At 35.1% G+C, this 21,001-nt stretch overlaps 1 long non-coding RNA gene across 1 annotated transcript; it reads right to left on the reverse strand.

Annotated features, from left to right (window-relative positions):
• Positions 1–15,457: 15,457 nt before the first annotated feature.
• On the reverse strand, positions 15,458–19,906 carry LOC145108514 (uncharacterized). The gene is made up of 2 exons (XR_013708316.1): positions 16,300–19,906; positions 15,458–16,221 (listed from the first exon to the last, which is right to left on the reverse strand). It is a non-coding gene; the product is annotated as an uncharacterized LOC145108514 (long non-coding RNA).
• Positions 19,907–21,001: the final 1,095 nt, after the last annotated feature.

A 21,001-nucleotide genomic window follows, 5' to 3' on the forward strand; every position in this document is an offset into this window, starting at 1 on the left:
TCACAAGAACCTTAACTAAATTTACACGAACAGTGTAACACACTATTTAATGTTTTAAATAATGTTTCCGTGTATATATTTAGGTTACAAGGCTCAATGTAAATGTACATGAATGAATGAGGCCCAATAAGCATGAAATGTGTAAACAAGGTCCGCCGACCATGTAAATGGATTAACAAGGCCCAATAAACATGTAAGGAGTATACAGGGCCTATCAAGCATGTAAATGGGTCACTAAGGCCCAATAAACATGTAATGAATGTATCAGGCCCAATAAGCATGTAAATGGACCACGAAGGCCCAATAACATGAAAATGGGTAAACAAGGCCCAATACAAGTGAGAATGACGTAATTAGCCCGTTTGTTATTATATTGCTTGTTTTAGCTCAATTATTTATTAAAATGACATAAAAGGCCCACTTTTTGTAAAAATGACATTCTTGGCCCATTAAGCCGAAAATTTACAATTAAGGCACAGTTTTTGGTAAAAATGACACTTTAGGCCCATCAAGACCGAAAGTTTACATTTAAGGGCTCATTTTGAATAAAATGACATTTTCAGCCCACCTTTGATAGAAATAACATTTTTGGCCCAAATTTAATAGAAATGACATTTTCAGCCCATTTAACCGAAAATTTACATTTTTGGCCGATGTTTGTTTAAAATGACAATTTAATCCATCAAAAGTCAATAATTACCTTTTAGGCCCATGAACCATGAATTTCTAAATAAGACCCATTTTTATGAAAAATTGACAAATTTAGCCCATTAAAACCGTGAAGGCCCAAATAGAAGCCCATTTTGTGAAAATTAACACTTTTGGCCCCTTTGAAACCGTGAATATCATAAAGATCCATTCTTATTTTAAAATGACTCTTTTGGTCCAATCGAAACTGTAAGTTAACATAAAAACCTCACTTTTTGTTTATTTGTCAAAAATGGCCCCTTATACGGTTTTATTTAATTTTCAAACATCCTTAGCATGTTTAATCCTTTCAACTTCATAGTAAGTCACATAAGGTGGTTTAGTTTACAAACATCAGCAAGTTTAGTAGGTATTTCGAGTTTGGTGAAGATTTAACATGTTTTCATAACATAATCACAACATATAACATGAAAAACACACATATACATGCATAAATATATAGATATAACACAAAATCAACTTGTATCCTCCCCCAAAACATAGTAAAAACCGAAAACAAGGGGTATGAACTCACCTTGATAATGGATTCGGTTTTGAAGAAGAGAAGGAGGTGTTTTCAGTCTAGCAAGCTCCTTTAAGGGAAGATATTAGCATAAGATGGATTTATTCAACTTAAGAGTAAAGTAGCTTACCTAGTATGGGAGTTTTGAAGGACCTTCTTCAGCGCACACACACACACTAACTCACGATTTCTTGTAAGAGAATTCTTGAGAGTTATTAGAGGATTTTAGGAATTGAAGATGGATGAAGTGGGGAGGGGTGTGGGATCTTCGGTCGTAAATAGAGAGGAAGGAGGAGAGAGATTATACATTATTGCATGGAGGATAATAGGCTTCTAGATGTATGTGATTACCTTGATACATGAAGGTTAATTATGTGTTGTCAAGTCTAAATCAAACTTTCTTCTATTTCCCTTTTTTTAAACCGAGAATGGAGTGAGGGAAAGAAAGAAATTTGGTGTTGGGCTTGAATTGTGCATATAAAAGTCGATAGTATGTTAGCCCAATAAGGTTTTTCGGCCTATGGGGCCCACATATGTGTTTACGGCCCAAAATGGCAAAGGAAATGGATTTTTCGGCTCATTAAAATTAAACAAGTGGTTTTCGGCCCAATAAGGCCCATGATTAGTCTTATGGCCCAAAATCAATTACTTAGCGAATGTGACTCCAATTAGGGCCCAAATGAGGTATATTAACCCAAAATAATCAATTTGTGGGTTTAATGTCCCATTAGGCCCAATAAATGATTCCTGGCCCAATAAGGGTTTGAACCGGAAACTTAGGGTTACAAGCCCAAAGTCGAGTGCGTGTAGTGCATTGAATTAGGTTTAGGGTTTCACGAGTGAGTTTTGATTTGAATAGTTGTTTTTTAAATGAATAACATGTATAACATCAATCTTAAAGTTACAAGATACATCAAGAGTTATTCATACATGGATAGAATTTCCTAGCCAAAATGCTAGTTGTGACATCATCCCCCTGTTAGAGGGAATTTGGTCCCGAAATTCTTTTGAAAGTTATTCTTAGGAACTAGAGAAATGGTGAGGGTACTTTTGTATCATTTGATCTTCGCGTTCCCATGTGAATTTCGGTCCGTGCTTAGCGTTCCATCGAACCTTCACAATCGGAATGCGACTTTGTTTTGTACACTTCACTTCCATGTCCATTATCTCCACCGGCTCTTCGATGAACAGGAGATTCTCGTTTACTTCGATCTCATCCAGGGAACGATGAGGGTTCATATGATAAGCACTTTTTTAGATTTGACACGTGGAACACGGGGTGTACGTTTCTGAGCTCCGCAGGTAGCTATAGCTTATATGTCATCGGACCAATTCGGGCAAGAATCTCTAATGGTCCGATGTATCGCAGATTTAGTTTTCCTCGCTTCACAAAATGGATCATCCCTTTCCATGGAGATACCTTCAATAGCACCCGATCTCCGACTTGAAATTCCATAGGCTTTCGCCATTTATCAGCATCACTCTTTTGTCGGTCTCGTGATGCTTGGAGTCATGCCTTGATTTGAACAATTTTCTCCGTCGTTTCCCGAATGATTTCGGGTCCTGTAAGAGTGTTGTTTGGTGTTTGTCCTCTTGCCAACTGAGTGTCTCCCACCTCAGCCCAGCAAAGAGGTGATCTGCATTTGCGGCCATACAAAGCTTCAAAAGGAGCAACCTTAATGCTCGTGTGATAGCTGTTATTGTACGAGAACTCGATTAAGCGCAAGTGGGTATTGATGGGTTTTAGCCAAAAGAACATCCTATGGTTCCACTAGAAGAGGTATCATCTTGGTACTTTCCCTTGTGGTGGCTCCTAGAGGGAGCCTTCCTCTTCTTACCCTTCCCTTGTCCTATTGCCAAGACAGGAGCAGCAGCGGGAGTTGGAGTTGATGCAATAGATTTATCCTTGAGGTTGCTCTCAGCAGTACTCAACAAGCCCTAAAGCTTGCTCAAGGAGACCTCGTCCTTATTCATGTGATAGGTCATGCGGAACTGGCTATAGAAGGGAGGCAAGGAGTGAAGGATAATACCAATTGCCACCTCTTCATCAAAGTTCACATTCAACTTTAGCAGGCGATCGACATATCTCTGCATCTTTTGCAGATGAGCGGTAAGGGACTCTCCATTACCCATTTTGGTAGTGATCATCGAGGTGATGATCTCGTACCTTTCTTGCCTAGCGCTCTGGTGGTACCGGTCCAGCATATCTTGGTGCATCTCGTAGGGGTACATGTCCTCATAGGACTTCTGGAGTTCTGCAGTCATAGTTGCTAGCATGATGCAATGGACTTTTGTGGCATCACGCTCGTGGGCCTCAAAGGTCGCGATCTCTTCAGCAGAGGCAGTGTTGATGTCAATCTCCTTCAGCTTCTCATCGAGGACATACTCTTTGTCCTCGTAGCGAGTGACCATGCGAATATTGCGGATCCAATCATTGAAATTGGACCCATCAAAGATCACTCTCCCACACAAGTTCATGAGTGAGAATGAGCCAGAAGAGTTTGAACCAGAAGCGTTGTTGTTGACGTTCGACATCTGAAAAGGAAAAAGAACAAAGTTTGATTAGAAATGAATTCCCCAATTAAACACCCAAATGAGAAATTAGGGCTAGGAACCCACAACATTATTCACAAATTAGAAAAGGGATGCCGTAATCTAACAAGCAAATAATTTGAAGGTAAGTGAATGTCGATTCACTAATTCTCCACCATGAAAAAGAGATTAAGTTTTAAATGTATTGAAAAACTCCTAGATCTTTTGAGATTCATTGAACTTTTCAATGGCATGTGTAAATCTCGATATGCCCCTCTAGTTTGTGACTGGGATGCCGAGGATCACAAAGCGGGTGTGAATAACCATGCAAATGTACATGGTACCCTTATTGTTACAGTCACCTATTCGATGTGCTGGTTAACCACACACGCTCCATCGAACTATAACAAAGAATGAGTCACCCTTTGCCACCTTTTCTTAGAACCCAATTAATGTGCCGGTTAACCACACACGCTCCATTAACGTCTTAGCAAGGGTACAAAGTGTAATTTCATGGAATTGCATCAAATTCACTTTTTCCTAAAGTAACTAAGATTGGGAATTTTGTAAAAACATTTAGTTACTTTATATATATCCATTATACTTTTAGTGAGCAAAGGTTTGCCCTATCCTACCCGTTCGGCTAACGACCCTCCACCAATCAAGGAAGCGGTGGGTGAGAGTGGACACCCATTAAACGGCCATTTTATAGGCCATAACCTTATACCCTCCTTATAGATCGGCTTCGTGAATGAGGCCTACTAACGGTAAGACTAGCATTTAAGTTATACATATATATTAATCTTATAATATTATAAAGTATAAGGTTGAATTTTAACTTGTAAAATTCTAGGGTTTGAAAGTTAAATTATAATTCAAAATAAGCTTTTAAGTCAAGAATTTAAATTTCAAAACTTGAGGGCAAGTTTTTGAACTTTTCAAAACATAAAGGATCAAATAGCAAATAATTTAAATTAAACAACTAATTTAATGATTATCTAAATTTGACCTAGTCAATATTACTTGCAAGATAATTCAACAATTAATTCAAATAATCAAATATTATCAAATAAGGAATTTATTATTTAAACAATTGGTAATTATCTTTTAATTTGGTAAGGATAATCATAAAACAGTAATAAAATTCGGATTTTATTAGTCAAAAACGATTTAGGCAATTATCCTTAAGCAAAACAGCAAGAAATCCCGAAAATCCCTCTGACAAACGCTCCGACTCGCCGAGTCCCCTTATGGACTCGTCGAGTTCATCCTACTCGTCGAGCCCACAATGGGACTCGTCGAGTCTGTCAGTCAGGGGCAAAAAATTTCGAATTTAAAGATTGAATGAAGACACAAAGCATCAATACAATAGAAACCAATCAAGGCTCTGATACCACTGATGGGTTTTAGCCAAAAGCACATCCTATGTGCTCATGCAAACCCTAATGCTTGGATCTAGGTTTCTCTGATTGTACATGCATTCATCCAAGACTTACAAACCCTAGATCTAATGAGTATAATTCGAAATTAATGTGACAAATCAGATCTAGATGATTACCTCTTGTTGCTTGCTTGAATCTTCTTGTTCTTGGAGCTTAGAGTCACAAGTGTCACTCCTCTAATGGATTACAAACACCAATAGCAAAAGAATGATCTTGGAGAGAGGTTGGAGGCTCTTAGAATTCAACTCTTGCACTCTTAGAAGAAGGGTAGCCGATTTCTGTAGCCTAGGGGTTCTATTTATATTGGAGATGCTAGGGTTTCAATCAAAACCCTAATGGGATGCTTAGGCTTCAAGCTATCCAAGGAACCTTCCAGAATAAGGCCTTGGACGAAATCTAGATGGGTTCCTACCCACAATTTCGTCCACCCCTTAACCATAAAGGTTTCATAGCCCAAATCAACTATCACACAATTGACAGTTCTAGACCCTTTTATTTAATTAATCACTTTTAGCCACAGAATTAATTCTCAATTAATTCTTGTCTAATATTAATTAAACTATATGATTTCTCCTTTAATATATTATTCATATAACATATTAATAAATCATAATAACCTCTTTATTCATAAATCATCCTAACATGTTGCTTCGGTGAAGGCAACCCAAAAGGACCATGCACAACCGGGTCAAGTACTTACCAAATATAGTTACGGGCTTAGACACTAATCCAACAGGTATCCCATGCCTTGCCAAAATCAATCACATAAGCTCGGAGCATATCTTCAATCGTTTGAATGGTTCGCTCTCTTTGGCCGTCGGTTTGAGGGTGGTAGGTAATGCTCATATCCAATTGCGTTCCTAATGCTTTCTGGAGCGACTGTCAAAATTGTGAAGTAAATCTACTATCTTGATCCGAGATAATAGATATCGGCACCCCATGAAGTCTTACCACATCTTTTATATAGATTCGTGTTAACCTTTTCATTTTGTATGACTCCTTTATTGGCAGGAAATGGGCGGATTTGGTTAACCGATCGACAATCACCTAGATAGCATTCAATCTGTCCGCTGTCTTAGGTAATTTGGTTATGAAATCCATTGTAATCCTTTCCCATTTCCACTCGGGGATTTCGGGTTGTTGCAGTAATCCCGAGGGATTCTGATGTTTCACTTCAACCTTGGCGCAAGTGAGGCACTTGCTCATGTAAGTGGCAATTTCTGCTTTCATGTTTGGCCACCAATATTGTTGCTTCAGATCCAAGTACATTTTATCAGCATCGGGATGGACTGAATATCTTCTTTTTCTGGTTGTTTGCTACTGATGTAGATTTTGGAAAGTTCATCCTTGTATAGAGCATTCTCATTAAACACCACATCCTGACTTTTGATAACCTTTTTGTGCTTGTTATCCCAGAAGCGGTATCCCATGTCATCCAACCCATAACCTATAAATGTGCACTTCCTTGCCTTTGCCTCTATCTTCTCTCTCTATCTCTCTCTATCTCTCTATCTCTCTCTATCTCTCTCTCTCTCTCTTTCTCTCAGAGTCTTTAACTTTTATAAATGAGACACAATAGAAGAACTTCATATGTTTGAATGAAACCTCAAGACCTTTCCATTCTTCCTCTGGAATCTTAAACCCTATGGGGACTGATGGTCTTCTATTGATTAAGTATGCAGCTGTGTTGACAGCATCTGCCCAGAACATCTTGGGAAAACCTGCATGCAGTCTCATGCACTTCATCCTTTCATTCAATGTTCTATTCATCATCTCAGCTACTCCATTCTGCTGAGGTATTTCCGGAACAGTCTTTTGCATCCTAAGTCCATGTTCAACAAAGAAGTTAACAAATTATTTGCTGCTATATTCACCCCCATTATCATATTTGAAACACTTGATTTTCAAGTTTGTTTCATTCTCCACAATCGCTTTCTATTTCTTGAAATCACTGAAAAGTTCAGACTTCTACTTCAAGAAGTAAACCTAAACTTTCCTTGTGTAGTCATCTATGAAAGTAACATAATATCGGGACCCTCCCACTGAAGCAGCTGAGGTGGAACCATAAACATCTAAATGAACAAGCTCCAGTTTCCATGTCTTAGTCAGATGTCACATCGTTGTGAAATCAACCTTCTTCTGCTTACCAAGAACACATGGTTCACATAAATGCACTATCATATTCTTCAGATCTATAAGTCTTCCTTTGGAGGCAAGCATCTTCATTCCCTTCTCACTCATATTCCCAAGTATTTGGTGCCATAGAATAGATGCCCTAATTTCTTCAACATAATGTGCCTCATTATCAGAAGCTTCCATCATGTAAAGTGTACCCCTCTTCTGACCTCTGGCAACCACCAAGTTTCCCTTTGTCACCTTCCACGTATTATCACCAAAAGTGACATGGTGACCTTTATCATCATGTTACCTCATTGATATCAACATTTTTTTAGGTCTGGAATGAATTTGACATTCTTCAAAGTCCACTTCATACCCCAGTTAGTATTGAGGACCACATCCCCAACACCTGTAATATTAGGTCTCTTGTTGTCTTCTAGTCTGACATTCCCTTCATACTACCTAAATATTTGCATTGCTTCTCTGGAGTGGCTAACATGGTATGACCCACCAGAATCCATGATCCAGGATTCAATTGAGTTTTCAGCTGCATAGATAAGAGAATCTTCTTCATAGTCTAATGCAATGTTCATCTCATTCTTGCCTTTGTCTGCAAGAGGCTTCAGAAATTGATTCTTGAAGTGACCCTTTTCTTTACAGTTCCACCAAGTGATGTCCTTCATGTTCTTCGATACACCTCTCTTCCTCGACTTTCATCTTCCTCTACCCTCACTCCCTCCGTTGGACTTCCTTTCTCTTTCATATGTACTAAGAAGATTGTTATATGATTCTCCAACACTTCGTTTGTGCACATCCTCACCAAGGATTAAATCATGTATGACTCCGAATATCAGCTTAGCACCTCCAGCTGGGCTGCTGACTGTTGTCGTTGTTCCTGACCAACTTTTGGGCAATGATGTTAATGGTAGCAACGCTTAGACTTCATCTTCAAATTTAATCTCAATTGATGTCAACCTTGACAGGATTGAATTAAATTCATTGACTTGATCAGTCACTGAGCTACCTTCCTTCATCTTCAAATTTACCAATTGTCGAATCAAGTGAACCTTATTCATTGTTGAAGGTTTCTTGTACATGTTAGATAGAGTGTTGATCAACCCATAAGTTGTCTTCTCATTGACAGATGTTGTAAGCAACGTCTTTGCCAATGATAAACGCACCGTACCAAGTGCATGTCGATATAACAACTCCCAATCCTCTTGATTCATAAGGAACGTGTAACACCCATAAAATTCGAGCCAATTTAAAACTTTTTAAATCATTTAAAACCACTCAGTTATTATAATTTGTTTTCAAAATAGTTTAAACATCAGAGTTCCCAGAAATCATATTCATCAATAGAGGAAGTGTACGGTCACGTCTTCACCTTCCTGCAATCATCCGCTGAACCTGAAACAATAAACTAAAACTGTACGCCCGAAATCTTAGTGAGTTACCCCCAAAATACTCATACACACAACAATACACATACAATAACAAACAGCATACTATGGGTCCAATCATCCGTTGGGATGGAATACCCCAGGCCCTCAACCATCGGGTTGGAATGCCAACATACCGATACACTTCACGTATCACATATATAAATAACAGCATGTACTGGATCCACAGCTTTACAGACTGGATTACCCCTAGGCCCACAGTGTGAGTCTGGATTGCCTTCCGGACCCACAGCTCACATCTGGATTGCCATTGAGCCCACAGTATGAGTCTCCCTCAGCTCGTATCTGGAATGCTCTCGGGTTTGTTGGTTATCGCACGGAGCAGTTTCACCTCAACCCATCCCACATAATATGTCGATATATAACACAACTAATGTGCATACAGATAATCACATCATACTACAGGTAGTCCTACAGATCTACCTAACTGGCATGACAACTAGCATGCAGACAGTCATACCAACTATAGGTCACTAAGCATAACCACATCCGATCTACCAGGATACCGATCTAACAGATCATACTAGCATATAACCATCCTATCTACCAGGATACCAAGCTAACATATCACAACAGTAATGATCCCAATAACAAAACAAAGGGTCGGCCTTGGTGCCTTAGACCCTTGAGTATAGTGAGGATAACTCACCTCACAATGTCGATCTGAACTGAAGAATCGAACTCTCGAATCGTTATATCACCGGAAATCCCGAACTATCACATAATAAATGCCAAGTCATTACACAACCTAACAATCTTGACTAAGGATCCACACAATCCATCATGTCCATTCTCTTTATTGGGCCAAGGCCCAATGCCAAGTCCATAACCTTGAAATTCCTTATGCAAAGCCCATTATTGGCCCAATTTACCAAATTGGGCCCAACTCCCTAATTGGGCCTAACTCCAAGATCCATTATCAAAACTTGGCCCAAAACATAATATTCATAAAGTCCAGCAAAGGCCCAAATCCAACTAGTCCATAAACAGCCCAATAGCCAAAGGCCCAACAAAGGACGTACACGGGGCGTACTCCTCTAGTACGCGGGGCGTACTCGTCCTGATGTTGACCACCATCGGGGTGGTTGACCCATTATGCGGGGCGTACTGGATTTACATTGGGCGTACGCGGGGTTTCACCAAAACCCTAATAAGTGCTTAATGGCTTAAGCACTTAAGCCCAAACTCCAGATCCATCGACCAAATGTGCCATAGGACTATAAAGTCTCGAACTTTATCAATTTGGACGTCCATAAAGTTCTTAACACATGGTCTTAATCCATTAAGACTTTCCTACTTCATGCATGAGACAAATCTAGCTATTGGGACACCATTTTGGGACTTCTTGGGACAAGAATGCTTCCATAAAGCTAAAATGACTAGATCTATCTCATACAAGTATGAAGTTCCAAGCTTTTTACCTTCTGGAGCTTCTAGGGCACAAACCAACTTCAGATCTATAAGCTTGATCTTCTTCTCCAACTCCTTGATGCAACACCTTCTTCTTAAAACACTCAAGAACACTCAAAAGCTCAAACACTCAAGGAAATGGCTAGGGTTTGGGGAAAACGACTCAAAGCAGTGGAGGCTTGGGTAAGGGAGGGTTTAGTGATCATAATGTTGCTTATATAGTCCCCAAACCCTAAATATTAGGTTTCCTTCTGCCATGAGTACGCCCAGCGTACACAAGTGTACGCCCAGCGTACTAGGGCGCCTAGTATGCTCAGCGTACCCTTATGTACGCGCAGTGTACTCCTTCTGATCCCAATAATTGCAATTTAGCCCTTAGACTTTCATGGCTTCACCCTTCTATCCCCAGGGACTAGAAGTGGCAAATCTTGGGATGTTACAGAACGAATTATCTTCTGACAAAGGTTCATGTAAAGTCTTCTGGTAGATCTAGTCTTCAATTTACATTTTCTAGAAACCGAAATCTTTTCCATTGAACTTGTCGATCATAACTCTCTTGTCTTCATCCATGGCTCTGATACTATTTTGTTAGGTGACAATAAAACAAGTTAAGCACTTCAGACAAATATCAAACAAACGTCGACAAACTCGCAAAAAACTTTTGAAAACCATAAATCAGAAGAATACAATATTTAACGCCGTTCGGTCAAGGTGACATATATCTACAGGCAAACGAGAGAGAACATATTTTATTACCTTTCTAGAACTATTACAAGCACTCAAAATTGTATCTCACTTTGAGCTCTCACAGAAATCTAGCAATTTGAAATTATGGGGATATGAGTCTATTTATAGGCAAACATGGGAAACCCTAATTCTGATGGGCCTGGTCTATCCATAATATCCCATTTAGGGGATGCCCTAATATCCAACTAATCACGGAGTGTCATGAAGACGCTTCTGGTACCTTCAAACTCATGAGCATCAACCAAACACATTATGGACCATCATGGGCCATGATGATGCATCATGAGCCACCATGACGCATCATGATGGCACACCTACCATCAAGATGGCACATCGGTCATATGGAGCATCCTTCTTGAGCATCTTCCTCCTTCTGAGCAACATTGAACCATCTTGAGCATCCTAGTGAGCCTTGCACCTAAATGGCACACCAAGGAGACATGATGGCTCGCCATATATCTTGGTGGTGCATCATGCTCCATAATGGCACATATTATCTTGAATGGGACATCCTTGCTTCTTTGTTCATCAGCAACACTTCAACACATAATAAATCACACATTAGTGGTGCATCAAGTACCAAGGTGGCACACCTTGATCACAGGTGGCACACCTTGATCATAGGTGGCTCATCATGCACTCCAATGGTGCATCATGATGCATGGTGCATCACAGATGCTCCATTCTACGTCTTGATGCTCCACTCCAACTCCAAGTGCTCCATGTTGATCCATGATGCTCCATTTCACCCCCAAGTGCTCCATTACACCTCCAGGTGCTCTATATGTTCTCCAAGTGTTCCACTTGATTCTAAGTGCTCCATCTGAGTGCTCCACTTGATTCTAAGTGCTCCATCCAAGTGTTCCACTTGATTCTAAGTACTCCATGTTGGACAAGACTTCATTTCCCAACACATAACTGGAATTCGTTGTTAGGCAGGAACAATTTGTCTATTTTTGTAAACCCTAGCTCCATTTTTATAAATTCAATTAAACAAGGACCATTTTGTAACTTAGTAGAAAATGCAACGCCCAATTACTTAAATTTCCAATTAAAGGAGGATCATTTATGAAATTTCACAAAAAAACAAAAATTATTTTGCAAATATACAATAAAGCAAGGATGATTTATAAAAAATAACACCACTTAAGTTTTAGTTATATTTAATAATAAGACAAAATTACATAAATGCTTCTTATAGTTTATTAAAGGTAACAAATTTGTTCCTTACTAAATTTTTTTAACGAACATGGTCCTTGTGGTAAAAAAAATTATGTTGACACATAAAATTAAGCATGAAAAAAAACGTAGACAAACTTGAATTTAAACTCACACGCACACACACACACACACACACACACACACACACATATATATATATATATATATATATATATATATATATATATATATATATATATATATATATAACTTTTTTTAAATTAATGAACGAAAATTCTAAATTTAGGTCGAAACGTTGACTACTTTGAATTTATTTAATTTATATCAATACATACATAAAATAAACACACAAAAAAGTAGTTATTTTAGGTTAATGAACGAAAATTATTAAGGAAAATCTTATTATATATATATATATATATATATATATATATATATATATATATATATATATATATATATATAGAGAGAGAGAGAGAGGATAAACACGAAAGTTTATAAAATAGAAAGGTGAAAGTAATATTTTATAAAGTTCAAAGTGAAATGGTCAAAATGACATTTAAAAAAGTAAAAATATTTGAAAGCTACAAACTCATAAACATGAAATATAGACAAAATTACATAAATGATCCATATGATTTACCCATGGTCATAAATTCAGTCTTTCTAAACCTAAAAATACCAAATTATCATCACACTGTTAGAACAAAAAATAATGGTGCGAGCAAAAAGAACTATTCATATAAGTTTTGAAAACCACAAGGTCTATATTTATAATAATAATAATAATAATAATAATAACAAAAACTGATTTTCGATAAATTATAAGCATTGTTGTCAAAATCGCGATCCTGATCGTAGGATCGTACGATCCTACGATCCTAGGTATGAAAAACGATCCGGATCGTAAAAAGATCGTATTTGGAGTAGGATTGTAAGATCGTAAGTAGGATCGTAGGATTGAGATCCGATCCGATCCTACCTCCTTTGAATTTTATTTATTTATTTATTTATTTATTTTGCTAATGAGTTTTTTTTACCACTTTATGTCTTTTACCTTTACCAATTTAGCATTTATCATTTTGTGTTGCGACTTATGACTAATATTTTGAAGTTTTTATAAATTTTAAACGAAAAATTGAATGTTTGTTCTATTTTTCATTATTAAAAATTATAAGTTAAAATTATATTTTATTTTGTGGGATCTTAGGATCCCAATTCTGATCTTACGATCCTGATCTTGCAAACCCAAAAACGATCCTACATAGGATCCCGATCTTGACAACCTTGATTATAAGAACCATTTATATATTGTCTAATAGTCTAATAATAATAAAGAGGGAGGTGTGTGAGGAATTGATGTTGTTTATTGTCGACGTGATGACCACCAGCTCAACGTTTCCAATAGGTTGTTTGGAGACTTTTTCTAGGCCCATAAAGGCCCATCAGATATATTTTTTGCATTCGATTTATTTTATATATGTTTTTTCCGGGGTGATTAAAATTTGTAATTTCCAAATCAGTTTTTTGGTTTGCTATTATTTTCTTATGTTGCTAAACGTTTGGATTAAAAGCGCCTTCGGCCTAGGTAAGAAATGACATTTGGATTAAAAGGGCCTTCGGCCTAGGTAAGAAATGACGATTCAATTAAAAGGTTATGGATTCAAGGATCAATAGATTAGTTTCCAATTTCAAAAAAATAAGGATGTGTTTGGTTGTGGAAAATTTTTCAGTTTTCCAAGAAAAACGGAAATTTTGAAAACGTGTTTGATTCGTGCAGTTTTATAAAGTTTTCTAAGAAAATGAAAATTTTCATTTTTCCAAATTGTGTGTAAACTAGAAAATTAATTTTTACAGTTTTCTAAAGTTTTCTAAATTTCAAAAATGGAAAATGAAAACTCCATCGGTTCCAACCAAAGGTGTTTTCCAATTTTCCATGATAATTTTAAAAATGCGTTTGGTTGATTCAGTTTTCAAAAAAAATTCCAAGAAAATGAAAATTTTCTATTTCTCAAATTGGAAAAGTGTTTTTTTACGGTTTTCCAAAGTTTTCTAAAGTTGTAAATAGAAAATGAAAAGTATATTGATTTCAACTAAATGCGATTTCTAAAATTTTCATTGAAAACTCAACTCTGTTTTCTGAAAACATTTTCTAAAAAAATTAAAACAATTTCCATAACCAAACACACCCTAAACTATTTCAATTTACCGTATTTTACATTTGGTTTTCTGCAAAGATTTTAATTTATATGTTTAGTATGTTTTATGTTTATAAAAAAAAAGGTGCAATATTGTAATTCTTGAGATCCCACTCAAATAAATTTAATTTTTTGTTCTTATTATAAAATCTTAACTCAGACTACTAAGTAATACTTGATTGTTGATTGCAATCCTCCTTGATGTTCATTGGAGTAACAATTATTCTCGTTGGTTTTCAATGTACATACATACATAGTTCTGTTGTGTTTTATGTGTAATCTGCATATTTTCACAAAAGGCTAAAAAGAAAGGTAAACCAATACACAATAATGTCAAATACTTTGTATAAATCAGCAGTAATGGAGATTAGCCACAAACCAGTAAACAGATTATGCACAAATTTAAAATCAAATTAGGAACCACTCGAATGATAAAACATAAATTTGTTGATTGACCATTAACAACTATTTTCAAGATCACATTTTTAACTCATGTATTAACCATCATGCTTAGTACATATATTGCATCTGGTATATAATGTTGAATAACTTAAATTCAATGAAGGTTGTGTTATAGGCATATTTTGGTCATTGTCAAGTATTTTCTCTTTTTGGACAATACCAAACAACCTGGATGAATGACTCATTTTATTCCATCATACTAACCATTTAATCGTTATTTTTTTTACAATGTGTTATCAAAAAATGAAATTTAAGTATTAAATCTTTCACCTTTTTATAGCTTGCAATGTGTTATCATAAAGCTTGATATAAAATTATTTTTCCACACAAGTTGGCTAATCTTATCAAAGGTAATCTGTAAAACATTTCTGCCTTTAAATCCCAATGCTCCTATTCCTCATTGATTTTTGAAGGTTTAAAAACATCTTTTTTTTTTTCTTTAGTGTTTCACATTCTTCAAGAATAATAGAAAAACCAAATCCAACTTTCATGATTTTACTAAATCCATCTTATCGAAACATGAATCTGGTAATTTTTTGGTTATAAATGATTATAGTTGGGATAAAGGCGTTTAAAAGTTTAAAAGATTTTCAATTGTATGCCTTCATTGAAATACCAAAAAAAAATTTCAAGACCAGAATACCATTTAATTTGATTATTTTCTAATCTCATGTAGATGATGAGAATGTCAGATAGAAAGCAGACTCCAAACGAGCTGCAGTTGTAGTTTATTCCTAAAAATGACAAAAATACCCTTCTTACAGATACACCCATAACCTCCTGCTAAATTTTAAATACAAAGAGTACAAATTGCAGATGATATCTTTTTCCCCTAATTGCCTAAAATGCCCTTTCCTTTTAGTAATTATTTTACCTTTAATATACCAAATGCCATCACCTATATATAGTGATACAAGAAAACATAATATAAACTAAACATCAGACGTTTTTTTTTTTTTTTTTTTTTTTTGCGAATTAGATGGTTAAAAACAAAATAAATAGAATCCAAAAAAACCAAAAACAAACTGATTAAAAAAACTTCTGAAAAGCCAACACTATTTTAGAATTCAAATTTTTATTTAACCCTACACTTATAAGAACAAAAATGGGAGAAATTTCAAGTTTAACAATCTACAATGGAAAACTCTCTCAACTCACAGTTTCTTTTTAGGTTGAATACTAAAAATAAACAAAAGTAAATGCAATAATGTATAAAAAGTTGGAACTTTAGATTAAAATAACTAATTAATTAACTATTAGGAATAATAAATAATTAGTTGTTTTGACACCATTAACTTTTGTTGATTTTCTCTTTATTTTCAAGTTTTTTAAATAATCAAACTGAAATCACATAAATGTGAGAACAAATTAACATGATTGATGATAAAATTGACACAAAATGACAACAAACTGGAGGAGGAAGGGCAATCCTATGTGGCGAAACTCCTTTGCGGCTTCTGTAGTACATCCAATTAAAAAAAATATTTAACCAAGAGGTGAAAAAGGGTAAAAAGGTAAATTTTGTCGAAGATTACCCTGATATATTCAGTTCTGAGTGTTGCTTTACATTGAGGAGGAATTTCCATCAAAGCTGCAATAGCAAATTCTGTCTTGTACATGATTTGTGTGAAATTCACAAACTAACATCCAAAGAAAAGATTAACATCACAGCATTATAGGATGACAAGGGCATTCACGTCTTTTTACACAAATGTTAACCTTGAAATTATCAAATTCACGAGAGGGGGATATTATCATCAAATTCTTTCATCATATCACATGGCCCATCTCCAACTCCAACTAATATAACCTTACCGTAAAAAAAAAAAAAAAAAAAAAAAAAATATATATATATATATAAATTATAAAATATAAAATATAATTTATAAATTATAATACTTTAGTCCTTGCTTCAACTCTGTTCTTGTAGACTCGGACCCAAATTACCAAGTATTAACACTTCTTGTTACCTTAAATTTAATTAAAGGTTCATTGTGAAATTTGTAAAATTGTAACAGATTAAATTTATAAAAATTAATTAAAAAAAATCACCTGCCCATCTGCAATAATTATTAATTAACAACACGTGATACTGGCCCCCGCTATGTTCAATGACAGGGACAAATGATGTTGGTCCTATAAAAACATGAAATACAAACATTTTCGTGAAATATTGAGATTGTTTCATCTCATTAGATTGGAAGTCTCTCTTAGGAGTCTTGAACTAAAGCCTCTTCTGAAATATGAACACATGTGGAAACAAAATCAACATAGAATTCGTGAAATATTGAGATACATTGTTGCTGCTGTTTGGTTGCAAAGTTCACATTTGAAATTGAATCTGTAAATATGAGAAATAGAAATAAAAAACCGGAAGACACAATCAGAAATAACTTGCCTAATTCGATAGTCCGATGATGGTGAGGCTGAGCAGCCTTGATAGTCCGATTAGAGCTCTTAATTGCCCTAATTTCAATCATTTTCGTCTTGCATTTTAAACCAGAGGGGTAGCTTTTGTGTATTTAAATTTTCATAAAGATGTTGCCAAAGTAAAGATAGGGTTAGAAACAGATGACGCATATAGGTGATATGGGTGATCATATCAGGACTTTTATCATTCATCATGTTATGTCGTTTATACACACAAAATAAGCTGTATAAACGTCTATCTTATCTACAAGATGGAAGAACATGTGGGTTTCTGTTCCCAACATCAAAATTGATGGTGAATTATTGTTAGCTAAAGAAGTTGAGGGTGATGTGAGTGCGGCTTCCTTTGTGGAAATCGTAGTAAAAGTGTTGCGTTTACGGGATGCATTAAAGTTGAAAAAGTTTCGGCTATCAAATCATGCTTTCGATAATGAATCTCAAATACATTTATGGATTTCTTATGCAATCAGGCACAAAGTTTAGGAACTTTCTGAGACCGTTTTTAACATGCATCCATCTGTGATTTCTCCGTCTATGTTTAAGAGTTTAGCTTGAAAATAAGAATGAATTGTGATTTTGAAATTTCATAAACATGTTTCTTTTCAATGATTGAAAACCTTACGCATGACTCTTGTTCGGTTTCTAGATGATGGTTATAAAAAAAAAATTTCTCCAGCTGTCTAGTTCTAAAAGAATTGGATTTGGAAGACTGCAAGTGGCCGTACTTGGACAACATTTTGATTTCCAAATCTACCTTAAAGAGGTTGAACATTTATGATCCAACATTTTTTGATGCAGTTGATGGTTTTTATGCAGCTAAGATCAAGACTGATGCACCAAATCTTAGGTATTATAAATATAATGGATATTTAGAACACAAGAATCTATTGAGTAATATATTGTCCCCAGTTAAAACATGGATTCGTATGGCTAGTGTAGGAAATGCATTTCGAGCTCATGATCTACTCAATCAACTTCAAAATGTCATAATGTCTTTGACGTTATGTGGTCTGACCTTGAAGCTAATCGACAACCTAATCTACATATTAAATGAAATATATGGAAATTTGTATCTTTGAGCCAAGATTGATTGATAGATTGACTTTTGTGTTTGGCGTGTTTTTCTTTCTCATGAAAAAACTCTTTCGTTTATAGATAATAACTATTTTTTCCTATATTCCAAAATTTGACCCATCTTGTGTTGATTTTAGGAAATCCAAATAGATTATTTCGTTAAAAGCACTACAATCTCTTTGTTTCTCTGAGATGGATTACTCTTTTATCAAAACTGAAAAAAGTAAAGAGTAACGGCACAGAAGGAAAGCAAATTCAACAGTGCTCTTGCACCCTCTTCCCGAGTTCAACTTAACGAAAGGAAAAAAAAATGGATGAAAGTGAGAAGAAACTAAAAGAAATTAGTGTTCCTAAGTTTCATTAAAGGACGTGGAAAAAAATGAATTTCCTCCAAACTTTCCTTTCGATTTGGAAGGATTTAAATAGAAAAAACAAAATGTTTTATTTTCCTTCCACTTCTCTTAAACTCAGAAACACAAAAGACAAATTTCTTTTTTTTCTTTTCTCTTCTTTTTTTCTCTTTGCTACAACTCGGGAACTAGGCGTTAATGAACAATCTATCCGGATTTCCAAATTCAACACAAGATGAGTCAAATTTGGGAACATGAGAAAATGGTTATTATCTGCAATAAAAGTTTTTTTATGGGAAAAAAAAGAAACAAAACGCAAAAGCCGATTTATCAATCTTTGTTCAAAGAGACGAGTTTCTATATAATTCATTTAATATGTAAACTAGGTTATCAATTACTTCGAAAGTCAAATCACTTAACGTCAAAGAGATCATGACATTTTGAAGTTGATTGAATAGATCATGAGCTCGAGATGTATTTTCGGGACTAGCAATGTGAATCCACGCTTTAACCAGGAACGATGTATTACTCCAGAGATTCTTGTGTTTTAGATATTCATTATATTTATAGATATTCAGTATAAATCATAGATATTGATCATCCTTCTGACAAAGTGTTCCAAATCATTGGCAAAATAAAACCCTAGGATTATTGAGTCCGTAAATCTCATTCATATAGTTCCTTCTTTGATTCATTTGTTTTGAATCGATTTAAGATAAAAGAAATCAATTTTCGTTTGTAGAATTACACAACTGATTCGAAACCCTAACCTGATGTTCTTCTGGGAGGCCTGACGGCGTATCCATAGGTAAAGTGGAATTGCAGCAACAACGAGAAGCATTGAACGGATTGCAACCGAGATGGCCTAGTGAATGTAGAAAAAAGACAAGCTTTGCCCTCTATGTTACGCATCTACCCTTCCAACAAAAATCAAAATCCAATGGGGTGAAGTTTCTGTCATCACTACGAACACGAGGAACACCAAATTTCTGGAAACACTATGAAGGCTTGGACCCATCTAAAGGAAAGAAACAATTGCTGACATATCTAAAACGGGAGAACACCATATCGTCCTCTTGAAATCCTGGATTTAGGTCGATGTCGTCGAGAGTTTCAGTAATGAGAGCAGTTTTGGTCTTCATCGATGATAATACACACTAAAAATCCTTAAATTTCGAAATCTCATCAAAAATCAAACTTGTAAGTTAACTCAACTCTTTGGGGGTAGAAAACAAAGGATGTGAAGACGGCGGTGTATATTGTCGGCATATGATTTTTATGGTTTAGGGTTTCCATATTTTAAAGGTGAGAAAATATAAAAGTAGAGGGATAGTTTATTAGTTTAGGTGGTGGGACTTGAAGTCGACGTTTTTTGTTTTTTTTCAAAATAATGATTTATTAATAATAAATAACAAATAAATGTTAAAGTAAATTAAGAAAGAAATCGATAAGATCGATAATTATAAGAAATTAATTGGTAAAAAAGCCTAATTGGTAAAAGCAAAATAAAAAATAAAAAAAATAAAACTATGAAAATTAATGTGATAAATAATGTGTTGCAAAATAATGGTAAAATGGTCATATTTTATTATTCAGCATAACTAATTAGACATATAATCAAACAATATAGTTTCAGTCAGATATGGATTCAGTCGACCTAGTTAGACATCTAACCCGGTCAGATCCGACTCAATCAACAACTATCAAACAAACGTTAACTTACCAGATCCGAAATGGAGGTATTTGATCGGAGGAGGATCATCGATGGGGAAAAAGGGAGTTGTGTTGTAGTATTGAAGGAGAGCGAAATAGGGAAGAGGCGAGAGAACGAGAGGCGGTAGTTGGATATTTTTTGTGAATTAAATGCCTGTAAACGTAATTTAAGAAGTTATAAAATCTTATTTCCTACCTTAAGCCAAAAAGTTTGAAAAGATTTTGTAGCCAAACACCTTGTTAACTAGTTTTATTTGGGTGTAATAAAAAAAAAATTACTTTTATTTTGTTTAATCTCATCATCATGTAATTTCTTATCATACATTTAATAATAACAAATCTACCTAAATAAACAACATTTGAATAAATAAATAAAATAAAAACATTAAAACACAATAAAATAAAATAAAAATAGCAATCAATTAACACACAATGCAATCCACATACAAAACATGTTTCACAACTAATATAAGGTGATTTTACAAAGTATAATACCCTAATGTAAAATAAATAAATAAATAAATAAAATTAGAAGTAGAATGCTATGATTATGTGGGAATTTTGAAATAGAATACCTCTTGAAAAATAAATATGAAAATAGAATGTTTTACCGGTATCCTTTTCATAAATACAAAAACAATGTATAATAACAATAGATAAAAAAATAATG

The sequence above is a fragment of the Lactuca virosa genome, chromosome 4 (genome assembly GCF_052849685.1).
Source record: "Lactuca virosa cultivar CGN04683 chromosome 4, Lactuca_virosa_CGN04683_v6, whole genome shotgun sequence".
Classification (NCBI taxonomy): Eukaryota; Viridiplantae; Streptophyta; class Magnoliopsida; order Asterales; family Asteraceae; genus Lactuca; species Lactuca virosa.